This window comes from Malaclemys terrapin, chromosome 1 (assembly GCF_027887155.1).
Source record: "Malaclemys terrapin pileata isolate rMalTer1 chromosome 1, rMalTer1.hap1, whole genome shotgun sequence".
Taxonomy (NCBI): domain Eukaryota; kingdom Metazoa; phylum Chordata; order Testudines; family Emydidae; genus Malaclemys; species Malaclemys terrapin.
The window spans coordinates 135,741,141-135,768,015 of NC_071505.1; the positions used below are offsets into that span (position 1 = coordinate 135,741,141).

At 51.1% G+C, this 26,875-nt stretch overlaps 1 long non-coding RNA gene across 1 annotated transcript; it reads right to left on the bottom strand.

Annotated features, from left to right (window-relative positions):
* Window positions 1-3,990: 3,990 nt before the first annotated feature.
* Window positions 3,991-13,899, bottom strand: LOC128843397 (uncharacterized). The gene is made up of 3 exons (XR_008446259.1): window positions 13,746-13,899; window positions 4,287-4,361; window positions 3,991-4,066 (listed from the first exon to the last, which is right to left on the bottom strand). It is a non-coding gene; the product is annotated as an uncharacterized LOC128843397 (long non-coding RNA).
* Window positions 13,900-26,875: the final 12,976 nt, after the last annotated feature.

A 26,875-nucleotide genomic window follows, 5' to 3' on the forward strand; every position in this document is an offset into this window, starting at 1 on the left:
AAATCTCTGCCCATGGCCCCTGTCTGCTTCACCCTAGCGCTCACTCTGCCGCAGTGCCCAGACTGCTCACTGGGACACCGGAGAGCACACTCAACTAGCCAGTGTACAGCAGGGGGCAGGCCTGCCCCAGGATGCAGTGCTGAGGGAGGGATTAGCCAGATATTAGCTATCAGACAGGTCTCGCCAGCAGCTTTGATTTGTAGGAGTCTGAGGTTCTGAGCTGCCGCTACAAATTGCTCATTAAGGGCCTAATCCCGAGAGGTGAGGAGCTACCATGACAGGCATCGACTTGAAGGGGCGCTGTGAGTGCCCAGCGCCTAGCAAAAGCAGGCCCCAGACTTCTGCAATAGTATAGCCACTGGTCAGCAGTTCTGAGCTCACCCGTGACCCGGCATGTAGTAATCATAGACCTTCACATTGGCAGGCTTCAGGTCCTTCACTTGGATGTCTTGCTGCACCACAAGGGTATAGTACTGAGAGTCCCAAGTCAGCTAAAGAGCAGAGATGCAAAGGCAGATGTTACAGCCAGAACCAAGATCTTGTGTGATAATCCCTCATGTTCCCCTAGCGCCAGCCTCTATAGGGAGGGGTCACCCACCATGGAAATGCAATAGTCTCAGGGGAGGAACTGCGCTGTCATCCTAGTCCCATTTAGAGCGTCCGCTTTTCACTATACACCATGGTAACCCCTGATCCCAGCTGTAGTCCCACGGGAGATTTCCCCTTTCTTTATACCTTGATGCTCAAATGTGCAAAAGTGGCCTTGCACGGTGGGTGCCTTCATTTGTGCCAATTTTTAGACACCTGGGGCCTGATTGTCCCCCGCCATGTGCCCTGTGCTGTTGTTTCCACCGGTGCAACGTGCAGTCAGAATGTTAGCACCAGCGTGAATGAGTGGAGAATTCGGATCTGGCAGCATGTCACATACTGTGGACTGGTGTAAAACAGAGTCAGTGTGCAACTGTCAGAGAGACACAGAGTTTAAAGCCAGAAGGGCCACCCCCCTTCTCCCCCGATCACCTAGTCTGACCTGCTGTATATCACAGGCCACCACCACGACTCAGCACCTACACACTAAACCCAACCAAAATGACACCAAGTATTACAGTCCTCAGGAGACTAGACTATGATATGCCACAGGCAGAGTCTAGGTGGGACCAAGGTGCACCAGTGACTGAGGCCCCTGCAAAGGCAGGGAAATGATTAAGTGAGATATACCCAGACAATCCTGTCATTTGACTCACACTCTCACACCACAGAGACAGGAGGAAAAAACCCAGGGTCCCTGCCAATCTGACATGGGGGGAAATTCTTCCCAACCCCACACATGGCGATGTTAGACCCTGAGCTTGTGAGCAAGACCTAGACAGCCCAGCCCCTGAGCGAGAGAAAATGCTCGGTGCCACCTCAGCCCTGGCCCACCCTCCCCCAGTCCCATCTTCAGCCCCAGCCATCCCCGCTACTTCAGAGTAAGGTGATTAAAAAAAACCCTCTCAAAATCCATTGGGGGAAAATAAATCCCTTCCTGGCCCTTGCAGGTGGTTGGCTGAAGCCCTGAAGCATGAGCTTTAGGAACACAGGACATAAGCCAGAAGTGAGCCACGGGGCTGCTGAGCCCTGCCCCCACCATCACATGCACCCCCGTCAGACAGTCACACTCATAATTTCATCCAGCTCTCTCTTGAAACAAATTCAGTGGTTCCCCCACCAATTCTGGTCACCAAGGACAATCACATACTTGCCTGCATGCAGGCGAGACTCCCTGGAGACAGATGTTCCATGCTGGAGTCTTTGTTTGGGTTTGTTTTCTATTTTCAGTTAAAGAAAATGCCTGTGGTGAAGAAAATCGAAAGAGAAGTTGAGCAAGTCACCCTCTACCTGGATGAGGGGAGTTCAACTCAAACTTCCTTTTAGAGCTAAAAGGAAGTTTGAGTTGAACTCCCCTCATCCAGGTAGAAGTCTGAGGTGAGTGCCAGGGCTGGTTCAGCCTGTGTGTTGTGCATGTCCCTCATTAGTGTTTCAGGGCCTAATCCTGCAAGATGCTGAACATTGCTGGCTTCATGGGGAGCTGGGGGGGGATCAGCACTGCCCAGGTCAGGGCCGCAGCCTGCACCACTCTACATCCCATAAGGTGAGGCTCACCCCAGGGTTAGTAACATCCATGGTGCTTGGGAGGATGCGGGAGGACCATGTCCTAGGAAGACTGAGTCCGCAGCAGCACTTAGGCCTCCCAAGAGGAGTGGGAAAGGGGGACCCTGGCTGGCTGGCGATTGCTACAGAGCTGGAGGCTAACAGCCAGAAGCCCCTGTGCACAGGGATGGCGAGTGGCAGCTGCGGGTCTCCTAGCGGCTGTGAACAGTGATAGGAAAGCGGGTAGCCTTCAGGCCGATGCACTCCGTCCGCACAGACAGTGCAACGGTGAGGTCACTCCTTGGGGGAGGGATGTTGTATCGCAGGGTGGTCTGTCAGGCGACACAGAGAGAGGCAGACATGGAGAGAGAGCCCAGTGCAGGGGCAGATGTCACAGAGCAAACCGTGCTCTCCAGGCCTTCTGCTGTCTCACACAGTCGGGGGAAAGGACCATCCTGAGGACTGGGCAGGTTGGGTGGCTGCGCTGTCCCGCTGTGTCTGGCAATTGGTCGCCAGGCCTCCTGGAAGACAGCAGCTCCTCCGGCCTGGTGGGGAGGGACTCCACCATCACTGACTGAGAGACATAAAACCCCTTCTTAGACCCCTAGGTACCCCATCCACCCAGCCCTGGGGACCTGGGGCAGGATAGTTCCCAATTGCCTGCTCTCCAGTCCAGGCTGAATACCAGGGAGTTCGCTCGTCTTCTTCCTGCACCAATGGCTATCTCAATGGGGTCTTCCCCCAGAGAGGACCCCTCTCCCTTGCCCAGACTGACCTGGAGGAACAGGCACCCGTGGCCCTGAGCCTGCACTGTGTAGCTGCTGGGGATGGCTGGCAGCTGCGCCGTGTGCAGCAGAAGCTGGTTGGTGTCGTTCACCTGGATCTCATGGCTGAAGCCCTCAGAGGAGATGGAAGCATGGAGGTCAGGGCCATCTTTGCTGTAGGTCTTGAGGCCATACAAGGCTAAGGCTTCAAGGGCAACCACAGTGCCCTGGAGAACAGACATATGATGGGGGAAAAAGAGTCACATGCTTTCTGTGAACTCCCATCCCTCCTCCTGCCCCACCCCTCACACAACGGCGCGGGGCAATGTGGGGAGAGATAGAGGCTTCCCCTAGAACAGACAGTATGAGTTGGAGAAAGATTTCCCCCTCCCAGCCCCCATGTGCAGGTAGCTCCACACAGCCTCCCAAACTAGGTGGTTTGTTCCCCTCAGGACAGCATTATGGCCTACAGCCCATTGCTCTTACAGGCCCCCAGATCAAGGTGGGTTCTCTGCCTGTGAGGGAAGCAGCAGGTTACCTGGGTTGAGGCAAAGCCTCCATAGGATTTCTGCTGCTTGGTGAGCCAGCTCACGATCTGGGACGCTCTTCTGATGTCAGCAGAAGATAAGTTTGTCTTCAAGAGATGAACCATGAGGTTGCTAGATGTCAGCTCCACATCAACGGACGGAGCCGGATACCAGTACATGGAACCCTCCTTCGGTTTGGGCTGCTGGGTCCAATACATTTGCCCATCTGAGGAGAAGTGGATAGGAAAGACACCTGGTGTATATTGTCTACAGTGAGGGCTTGGCCAACAGCTACTGGCTCTCCCAATGTCCCTCAGTCCTGCCCTGCAGCCCCCCTGCTATTCCCATCCTGGGCTCCCCACACAGCTCTGCCAATGCCCCTCAGTCCTGCCCTGCAGCCCCCTGCTATTCCAGTCCTGGGTTCACCTCACAGCTGTGTCAGTGTCTCTGTCCTGACCTCCAGATTGTCATACCTGCTAGGATGGCTGATTGATCCAATCTGTTTACTATTTCTTTCCTCATTACCTCATCCCCAGCCAGAGCAAAGGCAATTGCTGCTAGTGCCTGGCTGTAGAGGCTGGAACTGCCAGGATCAGCACTGACTAGTTCCTTTAGGCACTTCAGAGCTTTCTGCAAGACTGGGTCCTAGAATGCAAACAAGGGAGTAACATATATTATCGAGGTACCTAACGGAGGGCAGTGCAGACAGAATGTGTGCAAAGTTATGCAGAGTGTACAGGCCGCGAGTGCTCTGACTAGGCAGTCAGCGAATACCTGGAGCACATGCAGATCATGCTGCCAGCGAGCATGCGTGCGTGCAGAGCTCACTGTTTTCAGAGAGCATGTTTCTGCTGCTGATACTCACCGACTGCTGCACCCCCGAGCGAATGAGGGTTGTGGTAATGGCAGTGCTCAGCCCAAGTCCTTCCTCCACTGCACCCTATAATTCCCCAACAGCCAGAGCAGAGGAAAGGAAACACAATGAGCACAGAGCACTGGGAGGTTTCCAGTCTCTGCTACCCCAGCCCAGTTCTCCCCAAGCCACCTCCCTAAATGAAACACAGCTGCACTTACCACAGCCATAGTATCATTCACCTGAGAGGAGGTGGTCTGGGAAGGGTGTTTGAGCTTCCCCCTCTGATGAAGCAGCTTTCACCTCACAGCACACACCTTCCTAGCACAAACTGCTCTCTTCTTCTAGAGAGCACTGGGCTGATTTCCCTTCCCCGACCACCTTGTCTCCCAGTGTGCCCAGTCTCCCATTCCCAGCTTCTGGGAAACAAAGGCTAGGGACACCATCCCTCCCCATCCTGGCTAATAGCCACTGATGGACCTATCCTCCATGAACTTATCTAGTTCTTTTTTGAACCCTGTTATAGTCTTGGCCTTCACAATATCCTCTGGCAAAGAGTTCCACAGGTTGACTGTGTGTTGTGTGAAGAAATACTTCCTTTTGTTTGTTTTAAACCTGCTGCCTATTAATTTCATTTGGTGACCCCTAGTTCTTGTGTTATGAGAAGGGATAAATAACACTTCCTTATTTACTTTCGCCACACCAGTCATGATTTTATAGACCTCTATCATATCCCTCCTTAGGCGTCTCTGTTCCAAGATGAAAAGTCCCAGTCCGATTAATCTCTCCTCATACAGCAGCCGTTCCAGACCCCTAATCACTTTTGTTGCCCTTTCTTGAACCTTTTCCAATTCCAATATACCTTTTTTGAGATGGGGTGACCACATCTGCACACAGTATTCAAAGTGCGGGCGTACCATGGATTTATATCAAGATGCACCTCGTGTTGGTGATGCACCCCCCCCCCCCCACACACATTTCCTTTCTGTCACTCTCTGCCCTCTGAGTAGGATTCAGTACTGGGGAAGGCAGACCAGGCTGCTTGCTGAGGGGTCACGGGACAGTCTGGCAGCAGGGGCGGTTGCTGCGAGGGTAGTAGGCAGGGTTGGCTGGAGATGGGGTTGGTTCAGGACACTTCTGGGCTGTCCCTTTCCCAGAGAAGCAGGGATCTCCCACAGCCACAGTTAGAGAGCAGGGAAAATAACCAAGTTTTTGGTTGTCTGCCAATTCCAAAATATTGGATTGGGGGTGGGGGTGGGGGGAAATCACTTTGCATCAAATTGAAAATGAAACTTTTTTGCAAATTGAAACATGGAAAAATATTTCCTTTTGGTTTGAACAAAACGTTTTGTTCTGATTTCGAGCCTCTCTGTAACGCTTGCATTGTTTTTAAAATTAAATGAAAAGAAACTTTGAAACAAAAAGTTGTTTTGAAGCCCCCCAAAAAATCAAAAGTGTTTTATCACTTTTTTTTTTTTTTTGGCCAAAACAATTCAGCAAGACCCACCCAAATTCGCAAACTGTTTCGGTGCTGCTCAATTTGCATTTGTCACCAAAAAAGTTTCAGCCAAAATTTTTGGCCTAGCTCTACATTTACAGCCCCCGTTAAATATGGCCCTGACCAAGCACAGCCCTGGATCAGAGGAGATCCTGGCTCCAAAGAATCATAGAATATCAGGGTTGGAAGGGATCTCAGGAGGTCATCTAGTCCAACTCTCTGCTCATAGCAGGACCAATCCCCAACTAAATCATCCCAGCCAGGGCTTTGTCAAGCCTGACCTTAAAAACCTCTAAGGAAGGAGATTCCACCACCTCCCTAGGTAACCCATTCCAGTGCTTCACCACCCTCCCAGTGAAAAAGTTTTTCCTAATATCCAACCTAAACTTCCCCCACTGCAACTTGAGACCATTGCTCCTTGTTCTGTCATCTGGTACCACTGAGAACAGTCTAGATCAGTGCTTCTCAAAGCTGGTCCACCACTTGGTCAGGGAAAGCCCCTGTCGGTCCGGGCCGGTTTGTTTACCTGCCGCGTCCGCAGATTCGGCCAATTGCGGCTCCCACTGGCCGCGGTTCACTGCTCCAGGCCAATGGGGGCTGCAGGAAGCGGCGTGGGCCGAGGGATGTGCTGGCTGCCCTTCCCGCAGCCCCCATTGATCTGGAGCAGCGAACCGCGGCCAGTGGGAGCTGCGATCGGCCGAACCTGCGGACCACCAGAGGCTTTCCCTGAACAAGCGGCGGCCCGACTTTGAGAAGCACTGGTCTAGATCCATCCTCTTTTGAACCCCCTTTCAGGTAGTTGAAAACAGCTATCAAATCCCCCCTCATTTTCTCTTCTGCAGACTAAACAATCCCAGTTTCTTCAGCCTGTCCTCATAAGTCATGTGCTCCAGACCCCTAATCATTTTTGTTGCCCTCCGCTGGACTCTTTCCAATTTGTCCACATCCTTCTTGTAGTGTGGGGCCCAAAACTGGACACAGTACTCCAGATGAGGCCTCACCAATGTCGAGTAGAGGGGATTGATTACGTCCCTCTATCTGCTGGCAATGCCCCTACTTATACAGCCCAAAATGCCGTTAGCCTTCTTGGCAACAAGAGCACACTGTTGACTCATATCCAGCTTCTCGTCCATTGTAACCCCTAGGTCCTTTTCTGCAGAACTGCTGCCTAGCCATTCGGTCCCTAGTCTGTAGCAGTGCATGGGATTCTTCCGTCCTAAGTGCAGGACTCTGCACTTGTCCTTGTTGAACCTCATCAGATTTCTTTTGGCCCAACCCTCTAATTTGTCTAGTCACTCTGTATCCGATCCCTACCCTCCAGCGTATCTACCACTCCCATAGACGGCAGGTTTGTATAATTTTTGGGGGTGCCCAAAATGGTGGTGCCCCCCCGCTCCCGCCCTGTAAGCCGATATATATATTTTATTAAATAGTGTAAACATGGACTGGAAGCCGTAAGCATTTAAGGGCAATGTTTCTCTTTATTGCACAATATCACTATCAGAAAAATCCATTGTTGACAGTGGTCCTACAAATCAAGAATTTGTTGCTGGGATAAAATGAAGCTACAACGCAGCGGTGCCACAAGATTACAAGGGTCAATTGAAAGTGGAAAGTCAGAAGCAGCACTTGCCTGCCTCAATATACAGTATGATATTTTGTTGCACCTGTTGTGACGAAGTGGGAATGTTCCTAATGTTTTCTCTGAATACTGTGTGGGTGCCTCAGTTTCCCCTGCAAGGTGCCAACTGAAGGTGTTGGGGACAAAGAGATCAGGTGGCCTCCTTGTCCAGAAGAGACACAAAGGCCAGAGGAGGGAGTGTCAGTTTGGAGCTGGCTCGGGAAATGGGGAGAGGCCCAGAACTTGGGTCTGGGCTCCCCAACCCCCAAGATGGACCTAACCGAGGGTCCTGTTTTCTGTACCTACAAGCTCTGTTTTAGACTGTGTTCCTGTTGTCTAATAAACCTTCTGTTTTCCCGGCTGGCTGAGAGTCATGTCTGACTGCAGAGTTGGGGTGCAGGGACCTCTGGCTGCCCCAGGACTCCGCCTGGGCGGACTCGCTGTGGGAAGCACACGGTGTGGAAGGGCATGCTGAATGCTCTGAGGTCAGACCCAGGAAGGTGTAAGCTTCTTGCCCTGGAGACAGTCTGCTCAGAGAGTCCTGACTGGCTTTGAAGGAGTGGTTCCAGAGCATCCCAGCATCCCCTTCCACACCATGCGCTTCCCGGAAGTCCACACAGGCACTAACACTCCCTCCTCTGGCCTTTGTCTCTTTTCCAAGCATTAGGAGGCCACCTGATCTCTCTGTTCTCCAACACGTTCAGTTGGCACCTTGCAGGAGAGTGGCCTAGGCCATTAGTTGTCCGGAGACAGGGTTTCGGCCATTCTCTGTGCAGACACCATCACACTGGCCCTCTAGGGCTCTATAACAATTACACCCCCTTATCCCACCATCTAGATCCTTAAGAAATGCATAAGGGAAACTGAGGCATCCACACAGTATTCAGAGAAAACATTAAGAACATTCCCACTTTGTAACACCTGTATACGACTAGTTATATACTTTAAAGGGTGTAAAATAATTGAGTATTGTGCTAAACACAATTATACTCCAAACTGACCACCAACTTTAAGTTGTGTGTTTTTCCCCTCGGGGAGGGCTTTGGGGTGGGGCTGGGGATGAGGGGTTCACAGTGCAGGAGGGTGCTCAGGGTTGGGGTGCTGGGGCACAGGCTCTGGGGTGGGGCAGGGCTGGGGATGAGGAACTTGGGGTGCGGACAGGCTGCCCCAGGGCTAGGGCCAGAGAGGACTCACCCCCCCACTGGCAGCAGCAAGCTCCAGGGAAGGGACCCCTCCTCTTCCCCCGCAGCACACTCACTCTGCACCATGGTCACTGCACATGCTCCTAGGGCCTCTCTCAGGTCCAGAAAGCCCACTCACCTCCCCTATGGTGGGTACCGGGGGGGGGGGGGGCGGGTTGCCATCACGTGTGGCCTCCCCTGCTGCTGCCCCTCACCATAGCCTCACTGGGGATGGGGCTGCCCCTTGCCCAACGTGGGGCAGGAGTGGGGACTGCAGGGTGGTGGCTGGGGGGGGGCAGGGTGTCACAAAATTCACCCAAGCCCCAGCTGCTCAGGTCTAAGAAGCCCCCCTCCCCAGTGGCGTAGCCAGGTTCTAACATCAGGGGGAGCGAACACATAAAAAAAGGCGCCACCCAACATATCAAATTACTAATCAGGTAGTAGGGGTTACAATGTTATAACAATAGATTATGTGATGACCATAATCCAGTCAACTTGGGGCTGGTCCACACTAAGCCCCCAGTTCAAACTAAGATACGCAACTTCAGCTACATGAATAATGTAGCTGAAGTCGAAGTATCTTAGTTTGAACTTAAAGGTACTTACCGTGGGTCCACACGCGGCAGGCAGGCTCCCCCGTCGACTCCGCCTACTCCTCTCGCGGAGCAGGAGTACCGGCGTCGAGCACTTATGGGATCGATTTATCGCGTCTAGACAAGATGCGATAAATCGATCCCAGAAGATGGATTGCTTGCCGCCGAACCAGCGGGTAAGTATAGACATACCCTTGCACACTACTATTTGGAATTAGTGATAATTCAGAGAGAGAGAAAGAAGAAAGCTGAATTTAGAGAATAATTATTAACCAGATTCTTGGTTATTCACCAGCCACTTTGCTCCAGTCCATAGCACAAAGCACCATAAACCCAGTAGAATCTGGCCAAGGGACTATTCACCTTAAATTGGCATCTGCTACACTCCCCCCCACCCATTCCCAGTCACCACTATTCAGGAGATAGCTAAGTGAAAAGGTGGCATGGCTGAAGCATTTAGCAGGCAATTGAAAACTAGTATAGAGTCTGTACAGTCCCTGAGAACACTGCTTAATTCTGAGCACTGGGTCTGCAGCTAGTCAGCAGTGAGACTGAGGAGACATAACTGGCACCTTAAAGCACATTTACCCTCCTTCCTTCACAAGCTGCGCTAAGCACAGTTTCACAGCCCGGGGCGCAGCACAGGGGGGGACGGTGAGTATGGGGGGGGGGAATAACCCAAAGTCACTCCTTTGCCTCCTGGTCCTGCCGCTCCCTCAGCCCCCTCCGTTGAAGACAGACCACGAGGAAAAAACACCCCCCCCTCTTTTCCTTCCTTCTCCACTGGCACCATCTGGGCTTCAGAGCCCCCCTCCCTCCCTCGCGGCTGCCTCGCTCTGCATGGGGATGCCGGGGACCGGGGGCCGCTGCTCCTCAGGCCCCCGCTGCGCTGGGGGGACTGTGCTGCCACCCCTTCCCCTCTCGGCAGAGCCCACCCCGGCTTGGGGAGCCGCCTCCTCCTCATCCCCAGGGAGCCCGGCAACCAGCCGATGCCGCCTGCAGCCCAGGAGCTAGGGAGCAGGGCTGGGGATGCAGAGGGGACGGTGCGGAGCCCAGCGCCAGCCGGTGGCCACACGCAAAACCTGGCTCCAGACTCCGAGTCCAGAGCCTAGTGCTGGCTGCCTGGAAACTGGAAAGGCGCCGCTTTTGGAAAATGGGCACAGAGGGGAGTGGCTGCTCCCCCCCAGCTACGCTACTGGGCGGGAGGGGACGCTCTGGGGTGGTGGTAGCAGGGGCCCACTCCAGGAGAGAAACCCAGCTCCAGATATTATATATGGAGATATCCTATCTCCTAGAGCTGGAAGGGACCCTGAACGGTCATCAAGTCCAGCCCCCTGCCTTCACTAGCAGGACCACATACTGATTTTGCCCCAGATCCCTAAGTGGCCCCCTTAAGGATTGAACTCATAACCCTAGGTTTAGCAGGCCAATGCTCAAACCACTGAGCTATCCCTCCCCCCAATATTGGTAGAGCACAACCCCCAGCCTTGAACATTCCTGGTGCTTGGGCAGCACAAGCCCATATAACCTGTTGCCCCTGACCACTCCTCCCAGTTTAGTGTCATCTGCAAACTTGCTGAGAGTGCAGTCCACGCCATCTAGGGTGACCAGACAGCAAATGTGAACAATCGGGATGGGGGTGGGGGGTAATAGGAGCCTATATGAGAAAAAGACCCAAAAATCGGGACTGTCCCTATAAAATCGGGACATCTGGTCACTCTAACGCCATCCTCCAGATCAGGGGTAGGCAACCTATGGCACGAGTGCCGAAGGTGGCACGCAAGCTGATTTTCAGTGGCACTCACACTGCCCGGGTACTGGCCACCGGTCCAGTGGCTCTGCATTTTAATTTAATTTAAAATGAAGCTTCTTAAACATTTTATAAACCTTATTTACTTTACATACAACAATAGGTTTGTTATATATTATAGACTTATAGAAAGAGACCTTCTAAAAACGTTAAAATGTATTACTGGCACGTGAAATCTTAAATTAGAGTGAATAAATGAAGACTCGGCACACCACTCCTGAAAGGTTGCCGACCCCTGCTCCAGATCATTAATGAAGATATTGAACAAAACCGGCCCGAGGACTGACCCTTGACTGCCAACTAGACATGGAGCCATTGATCACTACCTGTTGAGCCCGACAAGCTAGCCAGCTTTCTATCCATCTTATAGTCCATTCATCCAGCCCATACTTCTTTAACTTGCCGGCAAGAATACTGTGGGAGACCGTATCAAAAGCTTTGCTAAAGTCAAGGAATAACACATCCACTGCTTTCCCCTCATCCACAGAGCCAGTTATCTCCTCATAGAAGGCAATTAGGTTAGTCAGGCATGACTTGCCCTTGGTGAATCCATGCTGACTGTTCCTGATCACTTTCCTCTTCTTTAAGTGCTTCAGAATTGATTTCTTGAGGACCTACTTCATGATTTTTCCAGGGACTGAGATGAGGCTGACTGGCCTGTAGTTCCCTGGATCCTCCTTCTTCCCTTTTTTAAAGATAGGCACTACATTAGCCTTTTTCCAGGCATCCAGGACCTCCCCCGATGGCCATGAGTTTTCAAAAATAATGGCTAATGGCTCTGCAATCTCATCCGCCAACTCCTTTAGCACCCTTGGATGCAGCGCATCCGGCCCCATGGACTTGTGCTCATCCAGCTTTTCTAAATAGTCCTGAAACACTTCTTCCTCCACAGAGGGCTGGTCACCTAGGGCAGGCTATCCAGTGACATGGCTTCCCCAGCAGTGTAGCTGGGCTTTGCTCCTGACACACAGCTCAGGGGACAGAGTGGGAGGCAACACTGAGGAGTCTGGAAAGCAGCTGGGGGTGCATTGTACCATCAAGCTGTTGTTGAAGAGCTTCCCCATGCTCTGGAAGCAGCCGGATGGCGTCTGGCTCCAGGTCGGGGCCCTGGCAGCATCCTTTATGTTCTGCTCATCTATGTGGATGAGGTGCTGGGCTTGGCAAAATGACTTGAGGACAAGAGTGGTCAGCCTGAGGCCAGGGAAGAGATGGGAGGGGGAACAGATAACGAGTGGGGCGCTAGTCCCAGAAGAACTGTTTCTAAAAGGACACAAACGTCATGGTGTCTCCCATTGTATTTTGCACGTGGGGTGAAACAGGCTGCTCCCTGATGTAGTATTAGGAGAGTAGGAGGGGGCAAACAGAAGCAACACAGACACAATAAAAAAGATCTGAAGCTTTCAGCCCTGAGCTCAGACTCACCCCCGCCCACCAGGACATTTTGGAGCTTCTGAAAATTCAGTGTTGTTTCTCCCTTCTGGTCCCTGCTATTCTCACCTCATGCCCCAAGTGCAGGTAGGGCCAGTAGGGCTGAAATCCCAGCTGCAGACCTGAGTCAGAAGATCTGTGTAGTGCAGTATGGACGGGTCAGCATGACTGAGGGACCTAACTGCAAACCCAGGTGTGCAATGCAGCACGGACGCTTACACACAAGTTTGTAAACACTGAGTCCGCAAGCCAGGGTCCCACAGATCCAGGCTCAGTGTGCAGCACAGACTTACCCAGAGAGCCATGGGCGTCTTGTGAGAGGATAAAGCTTTTGCAGTCAGATTTTCAAAGGTGGCATCTTACGTTGGGATACCCAACTTTGGACACCCAAACATGGAGACCCCCCAAATCAGTACATCAGCTCCCGAGTGAGATTTCCCAGCCCCAGTGTCAGTTCAGAGCAGCATCCGAATCTCTGAACCGTCTCAGGTTCCCTATATTTAGGGCAGTGCTTCCCTGACCAGATCTGCTCCTCTTTGCCATGCCTGAACTGAGTTAGGCCAGCTCTCAGCTCATGGTCTGGGGATCTCTGCTTACCAGGTGTTCCCTGGCCCAGGGCCTTCCCCAAAGGCGCTGTATGAGCTGTCAATGTGCTTATACAGGAGCTGCCACTGGTATCCTGCGGAGAGCCAGACAGACAGTGAAGATGTTTTGCAGCCATCCCATTCTTTGGGTGAGCGATCTCCCTCCCAGTTCCTCTTTATAATAATAATGTTCAGAGTTTTGCACCTGAGCAGCGCAGCCAAAGGGATCTGCAGAGGTATGTAAGCACTATTGTCCCCCTTGAGTAGATATGGGATAAAGAAGGATTCTGCACTCATTTACACCATCAGTCTGGAGTAACTCTTGTGACCTCAGTAGAATTATGCTGGATTCACCCAGCTTGGAATCCAGGAGCTGGACTCTCCTTACAGCTTCATCATGTGATCAGCTTAGGGCTGGTCTAACCTAGAAAATTAGATTGACCCAGTTTATGTTGCTCTGGGGTGTGAAAAGTTCACACCTCTAAGCAACGTAGTTAAGCCGATCTAAGGCCCCCGTGTAGACAGCACTAGGTCGACAGAAGAATTCGCCCATTGGCCTAGCTACCACCTCTCGGGGAGGTGGATTACCTCTGCCAACGGGAGAACCTCTCCCAGCAGCATGGATAGCATCTACACTGAAGCACTAAGCAGCACCACTGTAGTGCTCTAGCTGTGCCACTGCAGTATTTCTGGTGTAGACAAGCCCTTAGTGAACTCTCACAGCCAGCAGCCCAACCTACATTCAGATCTGCTCACCACTTTCCAGGAAGCCAACAGCTTTCTGTTTGATCTCTTGGGTCAGCTGTCCTGTCTCCTCCAGGTACTGTGTGATGAAGGCATTGGGGGTGAAACGCACCATGTTCTGCTCTCCACATCCACTGGACATCTGCAGGAGGCCGTCGATGTTCTGCAGTGCTGTCCCCATGATGTCTCCTGTGATACCGAACCGCGCCATAGAGGGCTTTATAGATTTATAGACATAAAAATCCTTTTTGCTGACATAGCCTGTGAAATAACCTAGAAACATAGGGCCTGATTCACCTCTCCCCTACTCTGCTGTGAATCAGGAGTCATGCCATTAAAGCCAATGGAGTTACATCAGGGTAAAATTGGTGTGATAGGAGAACCAGGGCCATAGGAGATATCATTACTGTTATGGATTAAGGACCCATCCAGAAGTCCAATGGCACACCTCCTACGGTGCTGAACCAGACCACAAATCCTACTAGTCCAGGATCTGAGGGGCCAAGGCAGGATGAGTCACAGGAAGGCATAAATTCCCCATAATCCATCTCGCTGTGCAATACTTCCTCTTGGGGGGGTTGGTGGGGGGGAATTTTCAATTGATTCCCAGGTGGAGATCACTTTATTCACTAGAGCATGAGGTTTCAGAGCCCTGGTCATTATTATGCTAGCTAACAGCACTGCAGATGCTGTTCTTATTCGTAGGTCTACTTTTTAACTCTCTAAAGCCATTTTCCTCTAAATCCTGCAGCAAGGAGTTGTGCAGGTTAATTACGCTTTGTATGAAAAAAGTATTTGAGCAGTGTACTGTCCATTTTATCCTGCTCTTTTAGGAAGTAGCTTCATAATGGGGCTTCTCCCATTCAGATGCTTCCAAAGGACATGCGTATATTTTAAATATTCAAAGAGTGTTGAGAAAGAGGATCACTGACTGGGCAGTGATCTTGCAGGGAACAATCTTGCATTGGCTAAGGGGATTCGGGGCAGGAGGATGGACAAGAAGGGGGCTGTGGTGACAGAAATCTTCCACCTTTAGTTCATACAATTCTACGCATGCTGATCTTCACAGTAAGTGGAGTTCTACCTGGGGTGAATTTGCTCCTCCGTGAGAAGATCGCATTAGAAGGAGAAAGTCTCCTGCATGGAGAATCCTGCTTTCCAAGAAGCCCTGGCTGAGACAGACAGACAGTCACTCCTCACCTAGAGTGGAAATGTGAGCTCTCTCTGACCCTGGCACCACATCCCGGCACAGCCAGAGTGATGGTCTCTGAAGTGGTGTTCCCTGCAAACAACAAAAGCACTGGCCTGTCAGCATGGTGGAGTGACATGGGAGCCCAACCACGCTAAGCATCCCCATGAGACCAGCCTCCTCAAAGGGTGAATGAGATGTGGGATCCTCTGGCCCTGAATGCGCCAATAATTGACATCAGAATTCAAAAGATTCCCTGGACACTGATGATCTCCTGGGACACAAAAGGGACGGTGAACATTACAGCAAGTTACACTGACAGGCAGTCCCCGCACCTTCCCTGAAGCCATATCGATGGGGGGACGAAGGTGGAGGGTTTGCCTTCTTCCAGTCCATGGAATGGCAGGGGGTCGTTTGTTATGCTCATGTGGGTAAGTGCAGTGGATTAATAGCAGAGCGGCATAGTGTTGCTGGGGCGTCGTAACATGGTATCATGATGGCCTGATGGAGTGGATGCAGTGGTGCTGGGGCTTGCTGGCAGAATGATATGGCCAGATATGTCTACACTGCAATGTAAGTCCAAGGTTTGAACTCAGGCTCAAGCCAAACCCCCCTCCGTCTACGTACAAATCGCACTAACCCGGGGCTTGGATCCAGGGGCCCAGGACCCCACAGAACGGAGGGTCCAAGCCTGCGTCAAGCTGGGACTCAGGGTTCAAGCCCTATTGCTTTGCAGTGTAGATTTGGCTCCACTGGAATCATGCTCTGGAAGTCGGCCAAAAGTATCCCATGATCCCATGGGCTGACTTTCTTTGTCCTCTGGACAATCAACTTTTCCCACATGGCCCAAGAACAAAAGGCTAGAGCGGGCATATTTTGGGAGGGTGCTAGGAAGTCTGGGATGGGGTGGTTGGACTTGCAGTGTAGCTGCTGGAGCTCCAGCTTGGGTTCAACAATTCCTAACCTAGGATTACAAGAGAGTGTAGATGCTCAAGCCCTCTGTTAACGAGCCCAGGGTCTGCTAACTTGAGTTCTACTAATCCTGGGCTCACCCCGCAGTGTGGACATACCCTTCGAGACAGGTGTGGGACAAGCTGTCAGTGACAGGGTGGCATCGTGGTTCTGTGACATGGTTATTCAATTGTTCAATGGTACCAGGAGCTTGTGCTGCCATGAAAGACTTTATTGTCTGACAGCGGCCCCCTTCCCGCAAACGTTCCACAGCTCCTGTCTGTCCCCTCTCATCAGGGCTCCTCTTGCCCAGCTCGATATCATGGGGGTTGCTGGTAGATCACTTTATTTCCGTTTCACCTCCCATCTCCATGCACACATAAATGTCCAGTAGAACATCAGCTGCCTCCCAGCCCCCCCGATTCCAGTGCCCAGGAGCGGTCCCCCCCCCCCACCTTTTGGGCACAGAAGGGAGGTGTGGGTGTTCTCCTCTGGCAGTCCCTCTGCTTGGCGGGAGAGTGCAAACAGGCTCAGAATGGGAAATACTGACAGATAATAAGGCACCATAAGCACCGGAGCAGCTCCTGGGATCCCCAAAATACCTCTCAGAGTGGCCAGGTATCTGTTAGACACCAAACCCTGGGGACTGCACAGGGCAATCTGTGCTCATCAAGAGACCCTAGTCAGCCTCACCCCGAGGCATTGGGCAGGCCTGGACTGTCCCTGAGGGGGCTAACCAGGGGTTATCTACCCCCTCTCCCCTGTATAAGTGAATGGCTCAGTATAAGGCTGTGACTGACACAAAGTTTTTCAAATCCCATCCTCAGAGGACCCCACAGCAGGACCTGACCTTGACCAGCAGGGGTTTAATCACTGTACCTTTCCCTCCTGTGTCTAGCGCAACAGTCACGTTCTCTGTGCAAATGTACAGTTGCCTCAGCAGTGATGGTGAAATTCACCTCCCCTGTAAAACCAATTGTAAATATATCGAGCTATACCATCTAAAACCTGCACTGGAATTTGGTCAGCTGGATCCTTTCCTCCAGTTCACCCAGGCCCTCAGTCCTGCCCTGCAGCCCCCCGCTATTCCAGTGCTGGGCTCCCCACACAGCTCTGGCAATGCCCCTCAGTCCTGCCCTGCAGTTCCAGTCACTCACCCCTCCTTACCCAGTTTTGTAGCCTTCACATCCCAGGAGAAGGTTTTTGCCAAATTAGGGCAGAGGCAGGCGGTGAAATCGACATTCGATTGCATGAACTCAAAATCCCCAGAGTCCTTTAGGTTAAGTAGGATCTGAGGTGAGACAAAAGGGGAACTGGGGTGAGATTTACTTCTGCCTCTTCCCCTCACACTTCTGATCTGGGTGTTAGTCAGGCCCCTAGTCCCAGTCAGGGGGCATTGGCACCTAATATGGCAAATAACCTGGGAGCAATTAATCCCCAGCGGACACCACAATTCCTGTGGGGCTCAACCCTGCTGGAAAGGGGCAATGGGAAAGACTGGGGTGGGATGGGGTTGTGAAGAGCTGTCTGGATCCCCAGCGATCCTGTTTCAAGGTGATTGATTATGTCTGCCCTTCACTGAGGTAACACCTTGTCTGGATCTCTGTCAATGGGGAAAGTGGTATTAGAGGGCCCTTCCCGCCCGGATAAGCCACTTACCCCCATGCACTGCGTTAGGTAGCTGAACACTTTGATCTTCAGGGGGAATGACTCCCCCCCGGATCACAGAATAGGGCAAGGCCAGTTCCACAGTGAAGGGCTTGAAGGTCCACAGGCTGATGGTCTCAGAGATTCCCAAACCACTGTGCTCTGAGGTACAGAAAGTCATGGCCTTCCAGTCAGTGGTTGTGCGGCAGCTCAGCAGCCCCCGAGTCACTGGGGAGAAAAGGAGGGGTGCTGTTCAGAATGGGACTGTGCAACCCCATGTCCCATCAGCACCCCAGTGTTGCCAACACACTACAGTGGGCGGGGGTGGGGGGAGTGTAAGGTTATGAGGGCAGTTGCCACTTGATAATTAAGACTGAGGCTAGTGCTCCATTATACGCTTGATTTTCAACAGCTCCTTCACTTCACCCGAAAGAACCAGCTGCTCTGAAATTTCACATGCTATATCACATCCTAGGGTTTTCTGGGTGATTTGATGGGGACAGGAAGGGAATCAGAAAGGAAGTGATGGTGTTTCAAAAATAACACCCCTGGAGCTGACTTTCTGGAAAATATCCCTGACTTTTACTGGCTCATGATATCTCCAAAATGGCCTGGCCTCCAAAGTCCACGTTAGTTTTGTTGGCCTCACTGAGAAGAGGTGTATTTAAGTATTATGGGGTTTGTTTGGTTTTAGTGGGGAAATGACAAAGTGTAAGGAGCTTGTGATGGAGTGTACATACTCCACACTAACACAGAGCAGGGGTGTGAAGAGAAGCCATAGGGTCTGTCTACACGGGAGTTGGAGCTTGAGGAGACATACCCATGCTAGCTCTGATCAAGCCATTGCACTAAAACAGCATAATCACCACAGAGCAAGCAGCAGGAGCGGCTAGCACCTTGAGTCCTAGGTAAGTACTCACGTCGGCTAGCCCCTCCTGCTGCTGCACATTTTATCACATTAGTTCGATCAGAGCTAGCGCGGGTATGTCTCTCCAGCTGGGAATTACACCTCCAGCTCCAGTGTAGACATCCCCACAGGCAGACTGGAAACGGGAAGGCTCTCAGCAAGGGGGGCCCACCCACCAAGGACCATATAGCTGTGATTGTGGCCTGGACCAGATGCCCTCAGGCCGGATATCCCATGTACATAGAGCAATATTTAACATTTACACAAAGAAACTGAGCTGATACTCAGCCCAGGCTGTGCGGCTGCAGCTGCTGGCCTGAGCAGAGGTGGAGGTCTGGAGGAGGGGGATAGGAGGCTGAGAGAAATGCAGAGGGTTAGGAATCTGGGACTGCGGGTGGGGGGCACAGAGGTTGGGGAAAGGACTAGGTAGGACATTGAATGGGAGACACATGCAAACATTTTGCAAACGGAAATTTGCTTCCAGCCAAGGCCTCAACTGAAAATCCTGGCTGGGAGCAGTCTCCCCTCTCAGGCTCGCTCCCTGGGATACGTGCAGACGACAAGTGCAACCTCAGCCAGGCCTGCGGTGCTGGGCACTGGAGCACACAGAGCAGAGATAGCACCTGTCCTGAAGTGCTCACAATCGAAACAGATCCAGCAGAGAAGTGTTGGTAGCCCCATTGCACAGAGGGGATCGGAGCCCAGACCTCCTGAGTCCCAGCTACTCCCTCAACCACAAGACCAGCCTTCCTCTCAAGAGACATAGCAGCAGCAGCAGCATTCCCCTGCCTCTGCTCCCATCCAAGCCCTGTTAGCCTGAGGGGGCTTGTGAGGTCTGAAGAGGTGACAGCCTGTGGCAGTACAGCTACTTACTTGATGGGAACCAGACTCCACAGGAAGGTCTCCGGGAACCAGGCGCCTGCCTGCACTGCCTCATTGCCTTCTGGCTCGTTACTGTTCTTAACCACGTCCGCCTCAGGGCCCGAAGTGTGGCTCACAGGTACCACCATAGCTAAGGTGAGGTACATAACTAGTCAGTGCTGGAAGGCATCACTAGGGTCAAGGGCACACTCAGCTGGGGGAAATAAAGTCACTGCTCTTTCTAGGTCTAATGGTGCTGTCCCACATCACACGCACTGGGCATGCCACACCCTGACCCTTGGGGTGCTAGTGACCTGTAGTCAGCTCCCCATCTCTCCCTCTTCCCACTCTGATCTCTTCATAGGCCCTTCTGCTCGAGCCAGGACCCCCTGAAAGCACTCCCCACCTCCTCCAACCTTGTCTCTCTCAACAAGACACCTGCTCCTAACCCAGCACCCAAACACATGCCCATACTCCCCTCCCCAGCCTCCTTACAGCTGCTTTGTGTTCTGCCTCCCCAAAGGACCCCAGACTCCCACCAAGTGCTGATCTTTCCTTATTCTCTGTTTTCTAGACAGAGGATCCTGACCCCTCCCACTTCCCAGTCGTTTAACCAAACCCTTCCCTCTTCTGCCACTTCTCTCAGACTCTCCTCCCTTGGCCATGCACTCACCAGGTGATCCTCCTCCCTGCTGCTGGAGCCCTGCCCCGGTTCCCCAGGCGTGTGTATTCCAGGCCATCCACTTCCACACCACCAGAAACTTACCCTGCCCCTCCCCAGCTGCATGCATCCCATGAAACCCACCTGTCCATTTCTGGAAGCCCTCTCCAATACTCTGGACATGGTCCCATGTGACCAACATCTTAAGCCTCTTTCATACTCTCACTTTCCTTGGGCTATCCAGCAGCTCATTATTATCAAAGGCAATAGTGATAAAACAAGATGTACTCATGAGGACTCCATGGTAGGTGGTCCCACTGCGCACTCAATGGGAGACTTGATTTTAAGGTTGGTTAAAAGTTTCAGCCCTGTGTTCTGGGTGTAAAGGAAGAGAAGGGAAATGCCAGGATTAGATGGAGGGGGTGGGCGGCCAGTTTCCCTGGGGCACAAGCCTGCTTGGTTTGTGTTGTAACAGAGCCACGACTGTCTGGAAGCAGGGCCTACACCAGCGCCACTGCCTAGGCAACCAAACAAGCACAGCTGGCTCATAGCAGGCTGCCCGATGGGTGGGAAGGGTCAGCTATCAGCAGACCGGCTCTTGAGCCCAGCAGCAACAACTGCTCAGCAGTAGCTCAAGCCAATTGCCCATGGTTGTGATGGTGCCTGCTTTTTTCTAGCCTTTTCCCCAACCTTTCTCCTACTCTGCCTCACTCCAAATAACCCGGGTCTGACCCTCGGCTCTGATTCTTGATCTCTGATTTTGACCCTGACCTTAACTGGGCTCTGATTCCTGACTACTGACTCCTGCTCCAACCAATAGATGTGACTGCCCACATCCCAATCAGTGACAATGACTTCTTAGGATGTCACGGCTGTCCCTCTGCTGCACTCCAGGGCCACTCAGAGCTTTACAGCAACATCTAGGCTAGAACTCAGATCCTTCTGCGCCAAAAGTCCAGGCCTTGACCACTCAAAATGAAGGAGAATCCCCATCAATTGTCAGCTGTATAGTGCCTATGATACACACATGAATAGTTCTCATTGCAGTCAACAGAGTGCAGTGGCTCACACATAAACTCATAAATGTTCATCACAATAGCCTGACCTTTGTAATCTGTTTCCCATATGACCTCTCAGACTTGTGCTCTCTCACTTGATCCATCCTTCAATTGTTATTACTCTCCCTTATCTGTTTCACTTACCTCTATATTCATTCTCTCTCCAGCTCGCTCTCTCTCCTCTACACCCCAGCCTTCCTTGCTTCCCTCCCTCCTGTCCAGAAGTCTGAAGGTCTGGCACTTTGAGTTCTGGTGGCCTAGGAGACTGATATATGGGGGAACTGGGAGCTGGGGAATCTAAGGTCCAAGAGGTCTGTAGAACAATGGGTCTGGAGTTCTGGGGTATTAGGGAGCTGAGAGTGTGGGGCTCCAGTGATCTTAGTCCAGGAGCTTGGGATCCAGGATACTGGGAATTTGGGAATCTGAAGTTCTAAGTACTTGGGAGGCAAGTGATCTGAGAATTTGAGACTGGATGTCTGGGGGTTGGGAAGGGCCACAATCTGAGAGTCTGGAGTCTGAGATTCTGGGATCCTAGGACACCGGTTGAGGGTTGGGAAGAGACTTTACCTTCAAAAGTTCATATAGATCAGGTAGCGATACAGCATAGGAATAGGTGTGATAATATTCATGCATGAAAGGTGGAGTAGTAGTTGTAGAAGGAGTTGTAGGAGTCTCAGTCATCCGATAAGGAGAACTAGAGGTCCCTCAAGAAGCAGAAGCCTCAGGACTCCTCCTGCAATGCCTGTGACCATCACAGGGGTCATTGTAACTGTCTCTGATGATGTAGAGATACTCCTTGGGATAGCTGAACATACTGTATACCTGGAGACAGGGATGGACACACACACAGGCAGGTGGAAACAGACAATATTAGGGTAGAGAGGCAGAAAACTTTCACACTCTAAGGATAGGGTGGGAGAGTCCATCTGGGACCAGGCTATGGTAACAATGACCACACCGAGTTCATAGGTCAAAGCTGAGACCTTAATGCAAACCGGGAGAAGCTGATCTTTCCTATGGCCATAGCATGAGCTCGGACTCCATCGAAGGCATTCAAATTTAACTGACAACTCATCCAGAATCCCCAAAGCCAAGGCCAGGGGATGGCCTGGCTCCGGGAGATCAGGGAATAGGATACATAGCTGTCACCACTAGATCCAACCCAGTCTCAGGTCAGGGGGAGAATATACAAACCCTTTTACTGGCAGGGCCCCAGTTCCAACCCAGGCTCAGGGCGAGGGGCGATTGGATGGCTCAGGAGAGCTTGAGATTGGTGTTTAGGGCATTGTTTCCAATCCAGCCCAGGCTGGGGGCACCTGAATGGAACAGGATACAGAGTTTTCCACCTTTAGGGTCCCACTCTGGCTGTGCTCTAATGACCAGGTCCTATAGCATTTAATAAGGATGAAACAAAATAGGGTTCAGTCCTTCTGCTAAAGACCTACAGAATGTAACAGAGGATGACAGCCTCTCTGTAGAATGTGGAATTAAATCCCATAGGATGGTTCTTTTATAAGATCTCTCCATAGGAGTAAGTTGGGGGGTTGGATTTGGGTTGAAGGTTGGGCTTAGCTTTTTTTCAGTCTGATCAGGCTGTACCACGTCCCTAGTCACATGCCTAGTGAGGTATGTGGCCCCAGAATCCTCAGTGCCTGCAGCCAAAGGCGACACTGAAATATTTCTAACGTTGGTGCAGTTCAGCCTCCCCAGCATTGGAGTGACTCACACTGGCCCTGGACAGCTCTGCCTCTGGCCTCATTAGAAGGACGCTCTGGTCCACAGTACGGACGCTGCACAGGGAGCCCGGGGCGGCCTTCACCTGGAGGCAGACAGCCGATCCTGGGAGAACCATCTTCTCTGAGAAGCATAGCTTCACCTAGAATGGCACAAGGGGCAGGCACTCAGCAAACGGAGAGAGAAAGACCAGGGAGGAGAGAGGCTGTTTGGATCTTCCCTGTGGTGACCCTCTTTCCTAGGCAGGTGACAGGCAACAAATTGTCCATTCCACGTGCTTCCCTTCCCCGTGTTGCACTCCCGACTTACATTGTTCCCGAAGCACTTGGAGACTTTCACATCGGTGCTGTCGGCAGCCACCCGGCCTTGGTGGAAAACAGAGTAAACAAGTATGGTAGCTGAGGGCGAGATGGCGTTGACAGGAAGGCTGACATTGAAGGTCCCTTTATATTGAGCTGCATGGAGAAGGAGATCCAAAAGAGAGAGGAAAGTTTAAAGAAACCATTATCACTCTGGGAAGTCAGTTATGGCTCCAACATTGGTTGTAGCTCAGGCCTCAGCACATAGCTGGTGCAAATGGTCATAACACCCCTGGACTTGGTCCATGGAATCTTCAGCCTTATATGCTGCTAACTTGAATGCCTGAATATAGACAGGCAGAAAACTGTGCTGAGGGACCATTAAGTTTACACGAGTGTGCAAAAGTCAGGAAATGCCAGCACTACAGTTGTATGCAGAGTTCACGTCCAGAAGAGACCATGAGATCATCCAGTCTTCCCTCCTGTATGCCACAGGCCACTAAACGCCAGCCAGCACCCACACACCAAGCCCAACAACTGCAATTAAATCAAAGTACCACAGCCCTCAGGAGACTAACTATTGTGTCAGAGGCAGAGAATACGAGGGGTTTAGGTGCACTAGTGCCCAAGGCCCCTGCAATGGTGGGGAAATGATTTAGTGAGACACACCCAGATGATCCTGGCGAGTCACCTGTACCCACATAATGCAGAGGAAGGCAAAAACAACCCCCAGAGTCACTGCCAATCTGAGCTGGGGGACAATTCCTTCCCAACCCCACACATGGCCATCAGTATGGCCCTCAGCATGTGAGCAAGAACCAGCCAAGTACCTGTGAGTGATAGAATGCTCAGTGCCACTCCGAGCACCTGCCCACCCCATCCAGTGTCCCACCTCCAGTTGTGACCACTTCTGATTCCTCAGAGGAAGGAGAACGCCCCTCCCCCAGAATACATGGAGGAGAAAAGTTCCCTTCCTGACACACACACCCCTCCCCCATCCCTCAGTGGTTTGAGCATTGGCCTGCTAAACCCAGAGTTGTGAGTTCAATCCTTGAGGGGGCCACTTAGGGCTCTGGGGCAAAATCAGTACTTGGTCCTGCTCTAGTAAAGATAGGGGGCTGGACTCAATGACCTTTCAGGGTCCCTTCCAGTTCTATGAGATAGGTATATATCTCCATATATTATCTGCCTCATTCCATGTATATGTTAATGCAGTCTTTAATAACATAATCATGTATGATTTCCAATACAATACACCATCATACAATTTTTATTATAAACATAGATACAAGTAGAATCTTTTATTGGTTGTTTTAGTCCTTGTATGCTTACTCTGATTTAACTGCCATAATTAGAGCTGAGCAAGGAATCCATAAATAATAATTTATTCAACAAGTGTCACCTTTTTCTGTCCACAGAGAGATCACAATTTTCTTGAATTTATTTTAACTCCAAATAGCTTCTTGGGAATAACTATTGGCCGGCAGAGCATTTGTAACAATCCACTGTAAGTATCAGACATTCAAAATTGGAGCTATTTTGATTGGACACAAGTTGCTTGACTGCGTGAGCATAACTCTGCTGGGGCGCAAATGCCTGAAATGACAAATTTTGTTGCATTTGTTTAAAATTTGCTTTTGAAACTCGCTTGCTGGGACGTTCATGGGAAGTGAACACAAACAAGGGCATATGAACAGCTGAAACCAATTCATTAAAAACCCCTAGTGAATATTCCTGGAACATTTTTGTAATAGTCATCCAACTTTAGTCATCACAATCCTGTATAACTTTAGTGTCCTATGCTTTTTTATGGCAAGTTCTTTTCTCTCTAAGGTTTACTGTTAATCATTTTCTTATCATCAAGTAGAATACATATAACAGGGTATATTTCCTTTGCAGACTCTGGCCAGTGCTCTTTTATTGTAGTATCTCACGAGATGTTTCCTCGGAGAATACATGCAGAGAGTTGGATTAGCAGTTTATACACTTTGGGACCAATTTCATGACTTTGGAGGGACTGACTCACGATTTTTGAACTTTTGAGATTGGCAACAACGAAGGCTGTTAGGAAAATTGTAGGTTACTCTATATATGCAACTTGAAAAATAGTACATGATGTATTTGTGTATGACATGATGAAGACTGTATCGTAATGCAGATGCACAGAGGGCAGAGTTAAGTGTATGCGGGCAACCTTAACTTCTGTCCCTGCTGACTTTCGAGTGCTACCCTTTGTGATCTTAGTGTTTCTTAACGTTGTTTTTTGCATGTAATTGCCTATGTATTTTAAAAAGGAAAAGAAAACACAAGTGAAGAAACTTCAGTCACCATAAAAATAGCTTGGAAGCTCTGCTGCCTTGCAATAAATGGCAAACAGAACATGCACATTTATTAATCTCAGCTGTAGTGACACTGCACAGAAGTGATGCTGCCAATCAGGGTAGGAGCTGCACAAGAGAACACCTGCCTGCTCCCATCCTGCGCAGCTCAGGTGCTCCATGGCTGTGAAGTGACGCTCATGTAGAGTTCCTATTCTCTGTAGTAGTGGAGCTCCTTAGCTGTTCTGCTCTTGGTTGGTTTAGTATGTGGCCAGCCATTTACTTGCATGATAGAGTCCTGTAGTAGTAGAGGGGAGCTGTCCTCCCATTTGCAGCAGTTTGCCTGGAAACTTGAGTTCCACAAAGTGTCCCAGTTCCACAGGATGGGTGCTATGTCCCCCCACTTTGGAACAGCCTCTGGGAGGAGCCCTTCAGTGTGCCAGACCATGCGGCTTAACTGCCTCCATAGGCTGGACCTCTGGTCCCTCAGCACCCCTGTTTCACACAGTGATCTCTGTTCGGCGAGTCCAATTTAGTGGACTGGAACACAGCCTAGAAAGTCCTTGGTTACAGAGCAAAGAAAGTTACAGCACAGTCCATCCTGGTCAGCACAGAGCCCAAAGCCCTGTCCCTGTGATCTCTCTTTGTCCGAATTCCGTTGTACCCGGACTGCTTCCCGCAGCCAACGCTTCACTTCCTCCTCATACCCCACAGTCCTTTGATCCTGAGCTGGGAGATGTGGCTCAGCCGCCTGGCAGCGAGGTGGGGAATCCATATCACTCCATGGTGTTGCTTGCTAGGTGTCCATATCCAGGCAGTTGGATTCACCATTGTTTTCTTAAGAGCTCCATTGATATGGAACCATAGGTCTTAGCCTGCCTTGAGAACACACAGTCCCTTTTCACCCAGTAGGTAACTGCAGCACATAGGGGAAACTGAGGCACACATAAGCTTCATAAAAATATTATAGAACATTCCCACTTCGTCACACAACATTGCAGGTTAGCACTGCTCCTGCAGAGCTTAGGATCTCAGTAGGGCTCTCCTAACATGCTTCAGTTCTGCAGTGCTCCTGACTGACTGAACTCCTGTGGAGCTGTAGATGAACTCTGCTCCTGAGGAGATTAGGAACATACTGGCTGGACCTCCTAGCCACCAGCTACAGGCACATTTCCCCAGGCAAAGGGAGTGTTTTTAGGTGGAGAAAATCAGGAGGAGGATCCCTGTTGTCCTGCCAGGTTGGGGCAATTCAGGGAGTAGGCTGTTCACTACGCAGCTCAGAGAGCTGCCTGCAAATGCACACTGGGGTCTTCCTTAAGTGTGAATCCAACTAGGTTAGCAAAAACATCTGCTGTGCATGTACAATATGCAATTTTCAAATGCTAATGATTCAGCCAAACTTAATTCAATTTCCTCCTGTACAAGGCTGTGCACTGCTCCTTGAAGGGCTATCACTATGCCAAATGGCAAACCACATTTAGGCATTGGAGTCAATACTGACCCAGAGGGGAGAGCCC